The sequence below is a fragment of the Epinephelus fuscoguttatus genome, linkage group LG9, assembly GCF_011397635.1.
Source record: "Epinephelus fuscoguttatus linkage group LG9, E.fuscoguttatus.final_Chr_v1".
In the NCBI taxonomy this organism is placed as follows: Eukaryota; Metazoa; Chordata; class Actinopteri; order Perciformes; family Serranidae; genus Epinephelus; species Epinephelus fuscoguttatus.
In genome coordinates this window covers 4,462,695-4,475,237 of record NC_064760.1, presented here as the reverse complement: position 1 = coordinate 4,475,237, position 12,543 = coordinate 4,462,695, and the positions used below count along the sequence as shown (strand labels likewise).

At 43.3% G+C, this 12,543-nt stretch overlaps 1 protein-coding gene across 3 annotated transcripts in view; it reads right to left on the bottom strand.

The window, feature by feature from the left end:
* LOC125894807 (transcription factor COE3-like) overlaps positions 1–12,543 on the bottom strand; it is a 201,598-nt gene that overhangs the window by 97,404 nt on the left and 91,651 nt on the right. The gene's annotated exons all lie outside the window — the stretch shown is intronic.

Here is a 12,543-nt window from a genome sequence, read left to right as displayed (position 1 = left end):
GTGTTTTCCTGCTGAATCTCCTCTGCAGATTTTTTAAAACTCGCTGCTATTCTCCATCTGTTTGGCGGCGGCTCCACTCTGCTGCGCTGGGACCAGCGGTCAGCAGCAAGGTGAAGCCAGCCGCACCATCTGGCCTGACCTTGGGCCGCACTCGGGCCAACGGAGGCTTGAATATCTGAGGCAGGATTTGAGAGAGAAAAGAGAGAGACGGGACAGGAATCCTCATCCTGTTAAATTAACATGTTGTGTGTGCTGCTCGTGCTTCATCTACGAGTCTTTTATCAGGTTTTTAAAGTGTTTGTTTTACAGCAGATGTGAAGCTTCGTCTTGCCTGTTGTTCACTTCTGAACAACGAACCTTCCTGATTGTGAATCAACTAAAAACACTGATGGTTTGACAGCTTTTTCTTGATCTGCCCTCAGTCTCTTTTATCTTCTTCTGTCCTCCCAGAGTCTCTTTTGGACAGAGACCAAAAATATTTAATTACTCACTAATATCTGACTTTATTCCCTCTGAGGCGTCACCAGTGACTGGCTCTTGGAACAAATGTGTGTGTTCGGGGTGCAGGAACATAACACGATGTGCAGCCACATTCCTCTTTTGTTTTCTCGGGTCCCCGCCCTCTTTGAGGACAAGTTCCTGGAACTAAATTTGGGCTGTGCTCAGGAGGTGATACTAAACACTGTGTAGGTGCTTTTAAAGGGTTGGCAGCAGTGTTGTCAGTGACAGCAACCTCCATTTTACTGCTGAATCTGTGTGGAGCAGGACAAACTCTAAAAACAAACAGTGCGTGGAAAAAATAAAGCAGCACGATGCTGCAGAGGAGCAAACAGAAGAGTGGTTCAATACACTGGACACTGTTCTGAGCCACAGACTAGTGTGTGCTGGTGCTGTGTTAAAGTCTGTTTCCCCCTCTAAAAGTGTTCCCTGTGTAGACACACAGTTAGACATCACTGACATGACTGGTGGTAGTTACTGTTAAGGTTCAGGAGATGGGAAACACAAATCGATGACACTGACACAACACTGGTTTATAAAACATGAGGAAAAACTTTGTACTAAAGACTCACAGGGTTCTTTACAGCCTGATATATCTTCTTCTTTGGTGCTTCCCCATTTATGACAGGCACCCCTCACTCCTCCACAGCTCCACCCACTCACCCTAATATGATCACTTCTGGCTCCAAAAAACAAAGAAATGCCAAACTTGAGGCTTCAAAACTGGAGTCCACAAACCAGTGGGTGATGTCATGGTAACTACATCCATGTCTCCTCTTGTTAGTTTGAGTAAATCTTCAGTGTCCAGTTGTTTTGGTAAATTACTGAGACTTCTTACAAAATGAAACAACAATTTGTGTTTTTAAAAATTGAAGTTTCCAGTTGGAACCAATCAGCTTCAATTTACTGCTGTTTTTTAGATTTTCAGGCCACTGAAATATCGAGATTAGAAAGTGAGTACAGACTGTTCCTCACAGCCAAACGAAACCCTTTTAGGAAGGCCTGGTGTTCCATGTATACAGCTGCAGCAGCTCTATCGGGACTTGGCTTGGGAACTGGAGGATCGCTGGTTCAAGCCCCCATCCAGACCAAGTACGGCGTGTGGACTGGCAGCTGGAGATGTGCCAATTCGCCTTCTGGGCACTGCCAATGTGCCCTTGAGCAAAGCACTGAACCCCCTAACTGCTCCGGGGGCGCCATATTATAGCTGACTCTGCACTAACCCTCTCATTTAATGCATGTGTGTAAAAAGAGGTACACATGAAGAGGTATATTTCAACTGCCAATCTAGATTGTGTGCATTCACCAACTAAATAAAAAATACAAATGAAATAAAATAAGTTTATTTTTCTTGTCTTTAATTTTCAAATTCTGTCCTCCGCTCCCAGCTGAACCCCTATCAGGACATTTTCTCCCCAAAGTTGCAGCAAAACACAGAAAAAACTTACCAATAAAATCATACATGAACACTCCGTCTAAACTCTGCCACCAACTCTGACCTCGACTCAGCTGTTCACCGCACGTCAAACAACACAGCCGATCTGAATTTATATCACATTTTATTTATTTATTATTACCCCGCCCAGAGAGACAGAGACACCTCGTCCACAGAGCGGACTGATGTCAGCATCCATCTTTCATATTTCCAGCCGGCTGTAAGTGGATTACTGATGAAATCATTCACAGCTAATGGCATCCAGACGGCCGGGAGACACCGAGACAGACAACCAGAGAGAGACAAAGAGAGATGGACAGATTCCTACAGTGCTGATCTGCATCTCATCTACTTGGTAGATAAAGACAGAAACAATATCTGGAGTTGAGCACAGAGAAATAAATTTCCCAAGAACTTTCTCCAGAAGTGTTTGCTGCTGTGTTTTCTCAAGAAAAATACCAGAGGGACTCTCAGCATGTATGTGTGTTTACTCACTGAAGACTAACGTGTACCAAACCTCGGCCAAACCTCAACAAACCTTCCATGCAACTGTCTTTATACTAAAGTCCAGCCTTGGAAAGTTATTAGGGTGACTTTTCACAGGTGCAAAATCGCCACGTCACTCTAATATAAAAAAAAAAAAAAAATGGAGAAATTGCATTGACACTGCATCATCAGATCCCTCCCAACAATAAAATGAACCACAATCCTTCTCCCCAAAAAATCTGAGTTACACTGATTCCAAAATTCACTGACTGTCTTAACCCTTAATGCTGAAACATGTGAACCAACAGCAGTGAAGCCAGCATCTGTGAGCAGCTCATGTTAAACACAGACCAGTGTGATGCTGCTGTGGTTGATTAACACATGTGGCCGGGTGTTTTCTAATGAAACAGGTGGAGGGATGAACTGTCATCAACGTCCAAACGCCAAACCACCAAATCAACACGCTGACAAAGTGACATGAACCATATGATGTTCGGACACTCCCACAGACACCACGGACCACTGCCATGTGTTAAACTGAAGAGAGGATCAGAGGAAACATGAACAAACACCAGGTGATACATTATGTGTTAAAATCAGATCTTAATGTCTAACTATATCGTTCTTTTACAGAGAAATACGAATATGAAAATGAAAATGTGAAATATGGATTTAACACACGTACACAGAAACAGGAAACAAGTGTTCTTGTGTTTGTTATTTCAACGTGAAACTCTTCACAGTTTATGTTCAAGTAAAATAAGTTTTCTCTTTGTTATTATTAATGTACTGTACATACATGTACACACACACACACACACACACACACACACACACACACACACACACACACAGAGTGGTCCTGAGGCATTACAGACCATAATAATCAGGTCTCCATAATACAAACAGACCTCAATCAATGAGATGCACTTTATTACAAATATCATTAATATTCATAAGAGAGAGGAGAGGGAGCAAGGAGAGGACACGAGGAGTGGACAGGAGAGGAGACAAGAAGAGGAGAGGGGAGGAGATAAGGAGAGGAAAAGACAAAACAAAGAGAGAGGACGAGGAGACAAAATGAAGGAGAGTAGATAAGGTGAGGAGACAAGGAGAGGAGGAATCAAAAAGAGAGAGGAGGAAACAAAAAGAGCAGGCAAGGATATGAAGAGAGGACACAAGGAGAGAATAAAAGACGAGACAAGAAGAGGAGAAGAGGAAACAGTAGAGGACAGAAGAGGAGATGGGGAGAAAAGTGGAGGAGAGGAGAGGAGAGGAGGAAACAAAGAAAGAAGACAAGGAGATGAGGAAAGTAGAGAAAGGACAAGGAGAGGAGAAAAGGAAACGGTGATGTCAGAGATACTGTGTGTTGTCCACGGCAACCTGCGGTGTGTGTGTGTGTGTGTGTGTGTGTGTGTGTGTGTGTGTGTGTGTTTGAGGTAAATCCAGACACAGCAAACAACCCTGAGAGTGAAACAGACAGCGCTGACACAAAGCATGAAGCCTGTCTGTTTACACACTGCAGGTACTTCCTGTTTACCTCACAACAACGCCAACATCCTGGTTTCTCATTTTAACTTTATGCTGTCAGTATAACACACACACACACACACACACAGCTGACATCACAGTGACCCCACCTCCTCCTCCTGGGTCAGGACTCCTCCCCTTTCTGTGACCTCCTGGAGGTCGGTGTCACCTGGTCACCTGGTCGCCAGATCCTATAGAGCTTCACTCTGGATCTCTTTTCTCCCGCGATCCGGTGGTGCCTCTAAACGCCTCATCAACATGTTTAATCAAATTAGCAGGCAGCCAAAAATTGACGCTTTTCATTAATTATACAGGATAATTCTAATTGCAAATTCAAATGTATTCCCTCCGAACAGAAGGTGTTCAGTAATATTTCAGGGAATTTGCATATTAAATGGGGGTCGCTCTGCATTATGTATGCTAATGTATGCGCATTGTCTTTATTTTTAACTTGCGGGCCATATGCGCGGCTGCCTGCCTGAGCAGGTGAAAACAGTCCTGAGTGTTTAATGTTTCTAAACAAACGCCACGAGGACGCTTGTCAAGTGCTGCGCGCTCCGTGTCAATCTCTGCTTCATTTTTCTGTTTTATTTTTCACTTCCTGTCCCCAGCTTTGATTCAGCGTGTGGAGGTGAAGTGTTGCTGCTGCAGCTTCCCATCCCTCTCTCTCTCTTTTTTTTTTTGGTTGTTGTTTTCACGGCTCTTTTGGCTGCCAGCAGTCACCGGTGACACTGCACCGTCAGCGCAAACAGAGGGCAGGAGTGTTACACAGCATGAACCAAGCGCACCTCGACCACCGCCACCTGCACGCCACCACTACCACACGCCACTGCCAACACACACACTGCTGCTAACACACACTGCAAACACACGCCATTGATGCTGCAGTCAGTCAGATATGGAAGCCAAATAGTGTCAGGAAAAATAGGTGACGTGAGAAATAAAAAATAAAAATAAAAACAATCAAAAATAAGAGCTAAGAGTCAAAATGATAAAAAATTAAACATCAAGAGTCACAGTTTTAATTTCCTAAGTCACAATTATCAGATACAATGTAAAACTGTGAATTTCAAAACTGAAATTTTGGAGATAATTTGCAACAGTTGTCAAGTTTGACAACATAAACCAAAGTTATGAAATACTGAGTCAAATTCAGGACTTTAAAAACAGCTTCTTAAAGCATATATAATTAAGTAAAACTACTGACTTTTGTTAAGCTCAAAAGTATGAGATGGCAAGTCACGGTTTTAATTAGAGATACTATATCAAAATTGCGACTTCAAAGTCTAAATTATGCGACATAATGTCACATTTATGATATTTCTTAGGCTTCAGTGTGAGAATCCAGATCTGAAGTAAATATGTCATATTTTGACACAGTAAACCAAGTTATAAGATATTAAGTCAAATGTGTAACTTTTTAGGTCAGAATTATGACCTTTCGCTTTTAAACTACAAGATAAAAAAATCGAAATATTATTGGAAGTCAAGTTTTTTAATAAACCTTTTGATTTGAAGTTGTTGAGTCAAACTTAAAGGGATACGAGTCAAAGTTTTGAAGCCTTAATGTCAAAGTATGAGTTGGAAAATCACAGTTTTCTTTACAATTTTACTTTTACACATTTGTATCCTTTTATAGGAATTAAAGGGAGGCATGGTGGTGCAGTGGTTAGAACTGCTGCCACACAGCAAAAGGGGTCCTGGTTTGAATGTGGGGTGGATGAGTCCCTCTGTGCAGAGTTTGCATGTTCTCCCTGTGTCAGCGTGGGTTTCCTCCAGGTGCTCCAGCTTCCTCCCACAGTCCAAAGACATGCAGGTTAATTGGTGACTCTAAATTGTCCGTAGGTGTGAATGTGAGTGTGAATGGTTGTCTGTCTCTATGTGTCAGCCCTGTGATAGTCTGGTGACCTGTCCAGATTTTAAGTTTAAAAAAAAAAAAGTTAAGACTTGACATAACAAGCCCAAATAATATTTATCAAACAAAGTAAGATTTAGCCCATTTTAGGTCAAGTACTTATAAGGTCCGATGTGCAAGATTTAAGGAGAATTTAGTGGCGTCTAGTGGTGACGACTACAGATTGCAACCAGCTGAAACTTCTCCTGGTTAGAATTCCTTTAGTGTTCATTGATCAGGACGTTTTTACCAGGAATGAATTATCCACAGAGGTCTCTTCCTCTCTGAAACAAACACACCAGGCTGTTTTTCTAGCGCTGCTCATTGCAAAGGTGCTTCTTACTACGAAAACACGAATGGCCCTATCTAGAGCCAGTGTTTGGTTTGTCTGTTCTGGGCTACTGTAGAAACATGGTGGTGGTGCAATATGGTGATCGCCAAAGACAAGGACCCGCTCCCTATGTAGATATAAACCACTCATTCTAAGGTAACAAAAACACAACGGTTTTTATTTTCAACAAACTTATTATATTATATTCAATTTCTGCCAATACATCCTCCTAAATCCTACACATTGAATCTTTAAAACATAAGAACCACTAAATACAAATTATTAGAGACAAACAAAATGATCTTATAACTGACTGAATTGAAGTCAGACTTAACAGGAGTATTTTTATCTTCAGCTTTTCAGACCCATATTCTGTCTTCTCCTGAGAGAAATCAGCTCCACAGACCGACAGACGAGTTAAACTACTACTCAAAGCACCTGAAAAGACTTCAACATGTCTGACTGCGAGGGGTGAGGAGGAGGAGGTGGAGGAGGAGGAGGGGGAGGTGTACTGGAGGGGAAAGACTACAAAGCAGATTTGTAGCCTTTGAGATAATAAGTGTCATTAAATTTGTAGGCCATTTTCTCAGGATTGCTTTTAGACAATCGAGTTGTTTTAATGTTGGAGGAGCTGCCCGGTCCCCCATTTGGTTGGCAGAGTCCCAGATCAGCTCCATCCTCTCCTGGTGGAGGAGATGAAAGCCCGACTCCAACCGTCGAGAGGCCCAACAATGCTGTGCGGCTTTTGGGAGAAATTGAACATCATTTACACAGAATTACAGTTTCTGTTTGAACTGAAAAGTCCGTCAGAGACATTAGAGGGAATACTCAACGCTGCAGAGCCTACAGGTGAGAAAAGCAACACTTCCCTCTTTAACTCTGCTGCTGTCAGAACACACCGGAGGCTGGGACCTTCAATGTTTGATAAATAGTGGAAAACCTCCACAGCAGCAGCAGCAGCTCAGGCAGGTACTGAAACTCTCGTCAAATCAAATCTTTATCGAGATGCCTTCACATTGACGGTTCCCTGACGGCGGCTCGTCAGGCCTAAAAGCTTCAGTTCCCTAAAAGCTTCGCGTCCCTCCTCCCTGCACGGCGACGCAAACCGACACTTTCCCCCCGAAGCTTCGACGGCGTTTTGCGAGGTGTTAACACGACGCAGGATCAGAGAGGAGTGGGGGTGTGAGGAAGAGGAGGAGGAGGAATGGGAGGGAGTCCTGAGGAAAAATAAAGATTAATTAAAAAGCAGCCGAGTGTGAGCGAGCGCCGTGACACGTTAGAGGACCGAGTCACTTAATGAACTGAGATCACAGCTCCGCCTCCTCCTCAGAGACACAGTTTATTAGGCCGACACATGGACAGACACACACACACACACACACACACACGCTCTCACCTCCGTCCAAACCAGTTTCACAGCACACAGCAGAACTTTAACTGCAGCTTTTTCTTGTACTTTTATGAATGACTCATCAGTCGTAACATGAAGAATGAAGTGAACAAAACCTGCAGAGTCTGACCTTTTAAAAGTTACCAACACAGAGCCGAAACACAGCGCTGCGTCCTCTCATGTCAAATATCCTGTCACACCAGGAAAAACTTCCTCATAATTCAGGTTTATTTGGATTATTTTCTGACACATAAAAGAACTCAAACTGTCCCAAATCCAGAATCCTGCAAACAAACTGCCTGAATCTGTCTGTGATCGACTCAAATCTCTGACAGACAGACAGGGAGACACTGAGAGAGAGACAGACAGCGAGGCAGAGTGTGCAGCCAGCTCCACTGCTGATCGTCTCTCAGTGGGAACGTGCGACCTGGCAGAGAGTCGCTTTGGCCCACAGAGAAGAACCAGGCCGGCCAAAGGAGAACACACCAAGGACACAACCAGCTCCCACGGGCCAGAGCTGGACCAGAGCTGGACCAGAGCTGAGCCAACCTGAACCGAGCCAGGACCAAAAGTCACACTTTATCCTAAAAAAACACTGACAGACAAACAAGAGAACCAAACCAGTCTGACTCTGAAGGTGTCACATATATAACCATACATATTTTACTCTCTTTATTTCATTAACTTTGTCCATTTATTATCAAACCACAGATACTATGTTTATGTTACTGATTATACAGAAGATTGAAGGTAGTTTTTATAAAATAATTAGGGCATCAGTCAACTGAAAAGTGACAAAGCTGATCAACAGATCATGACTGGATTTTCACACAGGCAGAGTGGGCGTATGCAAACAGCCTCCAGTGCCCTAAAAAGGTTTCCAGCAGGGGCACTCAGAGTTCTGATACCTCTTTTACACAGCCTGTTCAAGGTGGGAGCGTCACGACATTATTCTGCCTCACCGTTCTTTATAAAAGGTACAACTGCAGTGTGGGGCAACAGAACTGTCTCGCCTTTAAGCCAGCAGCAGAGGTAGTAACAGCGCCAAATCGATGACTGTGTAAAGGTGTGATGTTATAATGACGTGATATGTTTGCGACCTGCCGCTGGGAGATTTTATGAGCAGCTAGCCGCAGTTAGCAGCTAACTCACAGACAAAAAGATGTCCAAAAATTGTGAAAACAATGAGGTCTGGGAGCTCTTTACCCTCTGAGCAGAGAGTGAGATTAGCTGCCATATAACAGGGACAGTAAATGATTGGTATTGTTTATAAAACTCTGCCGATGCGTATGCTATACGTCACACTAGATAGCATTGGAGTGATTTGATACAACCATTATTTGGTTTTATGTAAAACTACAAAGGCAGCATAAAGACGGGGACTTTGTAGCGGCGCTAGCGCAATCGCTGTATAAAAAGGGCTTCAGTGACAATGAAGCAAAGTTATCCGCTAAACTCTCTAACTTTCGCTAATAGCACTAGCTCTGACGTCAGAATGACACTACTGCCATTCTGCCATCCACTAAGAACTTTGCTGCACCTTAAATACTTTTAAATGTATCTATTTATTGCATTTTTATCCTCACTGAATGTCCTGCGTCTTGTGTTTTGATGTTCTTTGTTGGAATGCATCACTTGAGTGTCACAACTAATTTCATTTTATTCCTTTGCAATGACAATAAAGGCTTTCTAGCTCTAGTTCTAATAGCTTTCTACAAGTTGTCATCGACAAACTTGACAGATGTTTGTTCAGGGGGAGCAGTCTGATGCAGTCTCCTAGTAGTAAATGCAAGCTATTGAAAACGTTAAAATAGTTAAAATATAATGCATGCATTTCATGGCATGACTGGGGGCCGCACAAAATGTTTCTGAGGGCTGCCACTAACACAGACAGCCTGACACCATGTCTACAGTCAGCTGTGTGCACTGGACCTGATGGAAATGAACAGGGGACACACACAAAGCACAGAGGGAGGTGTTGGGGGAGGGTCAGTGGGGAGACCCCTAACAGGTTGATCTGCTGTTTGTTGGGATCATGTGACTTGAGCCGTTCTTCTGAATGATGACTTCCAGTTTGTCAAATTAGCTGAACAGCAGAAACACACTGAGTTACACAGTCAGATCCAATAAAAGGCTCCGGCTCATTAACTCGCTTTTATCTCTGTTTACACCCATCAACACCCCCCCACCCCTCGTCTCAATGAAATCCCATAATTCATTGTTCCTGTTACTGCAGCCAATAAAATCAGTGGATGAAGCTGAGCCGGAATAAAAACACTGATTACTGGATCACACACTTTTTCTGTTTGGGTATTTTTAGACACATGATCAGATTGGCTTCCTGAATTATGACATGTAAAGTGAAATATCTCATAATAATAAACAGACTCAGACCCGCATCACACACACTGTTTCAGCAGTTGGAGGCAGCTTTTTGTAATTGTTTTAAACGAGAATGAATCATTTTGCTCGCTGTCTTTGCGCGGCTACACGCCTCGTGTTTCTGAGCTCTAGGCGCCTGGCGTTTTTGCCGGAGAGCTCTGAACTCCTCAAGCTGAAAGAACTTCAACTCAGAGCAGAAAAGCACCCCTCATCGTCTCTGCTTTTTCCTATTGTCCAATGGGATGATTTGAGAGGTGGGCCTTCTGTGGTGGTCACGACAACAACAACCAGTGTGCTACTGTCAGATGGTAGGTCGCTGCTGCTGCTGCTGGCTGTATGTGCTTATGCCCCGCCCACACACACACATTCTGATTGAGTGATGAATTGGTGCTGGTTATTTATATTATTGTGGCGTATTGATTATGAATACAGTCCATCTGATGCTGGTTTTGTTTCATCACTGTAGCCAGTATCTCACTATCACTATCCTCATTCAGATTTTAAGAAGCTACAAATTATATTCAGCCACAAAATAAGTCTGAAAAGCTGCAAATCAGAAAGGAAGCACAGAGAGTTGTTGACTAGAGATGATACGCCGTCTCATGGTGGTCACTTCCTGTCAACGTTACAGATCAGAAGCACAGAGAGTCGTTGACTAGAGATGATACGCCGTCTCATGGTGGTCACTTCCTGTCAACGTTACAGATCAGAAGCACAGAGAGTTGTTGACTAGAGATGATACGTCGTCTCATGGTGGTCACTTCCTGTCAACGTTACAGATCAGAAGCACAGAGAGTTGTTGACTAGAGACGATACGCCGTCTCATGGTGGTCACTTCCTGTCGACGTTACAGATCAGAAGCAGAGAGAGTTGTTGACTAGAGACGATACGCCGTCTCATGGTGGTCACTTCCTGTCAACGTTACAGATCAGAAGCACAGAGAGTTGTTGACTAGAGATGATACGCCGTCTCATGGTGGTCACTTCCTGTCAACGTTACAGATCAGAAACTCAGAAAGTCGTCGACTAGAGATGATACGCCGTCTCATCTAGTTGACTTGGTATGAACAGGCAGAACGGCACATTGCAAGTAGTTGCCTGTTTCAGCTTGCAAATCCTTGGAAATCTTTGGTCTAAACAGGACGTTAGATTCGTCAGTCATGTCAGATTAGATTCATTAGATTTTTACATATGTTCATTTTGCATCTCAAACTGTAGCAAAAGAAAATAAGACTCTGTGACCTGCAGGGAAACTTTTCATTAACCCTAAAACGTAATTTTATGAACAGATTGTACTTTTTCTCTCCTCTACACCTGTTTCTAAAGATTTCTGTCCAATTCTTTATCATGTTTTGTGTATTTAAAAGTTAAAACGATGCAGAAGAAACTGAACCCTGAGTGTTGTCTTGTGTCTGAAACAAACAGTGAGAGCTGCGGCTGACAGTTTGTGCAGAGGTGAAGAGGTCAGGAGTTTTTTTGGGGGGGTGGGGTTGTGGGATTGGACGGGTGGTGCAACATCTGTACTCAGCTGGAAGAAATGAGGTTTCCCAAGAGAAACTCCCATCATCCACTTCCTCTCCTCTCTCTCCTCCACCCACGACATCCAGCTCTGTCTCTCTCTCTTTAAATAGAAAACATATGTCGCTCTATCACCGACCGGAAGCTGCACATCATGGATCATAAAGTTGGTGGAAGCTGCAAACCTCCAAGGATCAATTATACATCATCAGATGAGTTAAACGCTGCAGGTTCGTGTTTCTACACATCAGACACGCTGTTTACAGACGCAGCAACACTCTGAACATGAAGACAGGGAGGAACAGGAAGCTGAGCGGCTCAAAGAGCTGCGACGAACACGAAACTGCAGAAACATTACTGCGCAATAAAAGCAGACACAATGTCAACGCTGATGGTGATCTTTGTGCAGGAACTTTCAGGCGAGTTTAGTTGTCCAGTAATCAAAGCACGGGTGAAAAAATACCAACACCACAGTGGTTATAGTGCGGCCTAACAAGGGCGCAAGCACTGTTTCAACATTTGGGGGACACGTATGAAATAGAGAGGTTCCTCCCCCAGGCATCATTCCTGCATTTCGGTGATTTTTCTGCATCAATTTATGGTGGATATGTCTTTAAATCCAAATAAAAGTCATCTGTTACTTTCATGGTTTTTAAGGGGACAAACATACTAAATATTGACAGGGGCGTGTCCCCTGTGTCTCCCCCAAAATCTATGCCTACACTGCCTCACAAAACTGCATTCTGATGTGAACTTAAGTAAAAGTATAAATGCAGTAAATTGTAAAAAACTTTAGTACTCAAAGTAAAAGCACCAGCAATAAGACAGAATTTTACTGTCAAATTAATCAAATCCAGTTTTGGGTTCTGAGTCTATGTTCACACTGAAGAAGTCTCAGAATAAAGTGCAGTGTTAATGACACCACTGTCCCACGATGCAAAGCGATAAAGGATCTACAGACGCTGCCCACAGTGGCAGAACAACCCACCAACCACCATGTCACCGAACAGAAGGAAGCATGCATCATCACATGATGCTCGGTGAGTCAGCAGTAGATGCACGCTTCCTTCTGCACTGTGA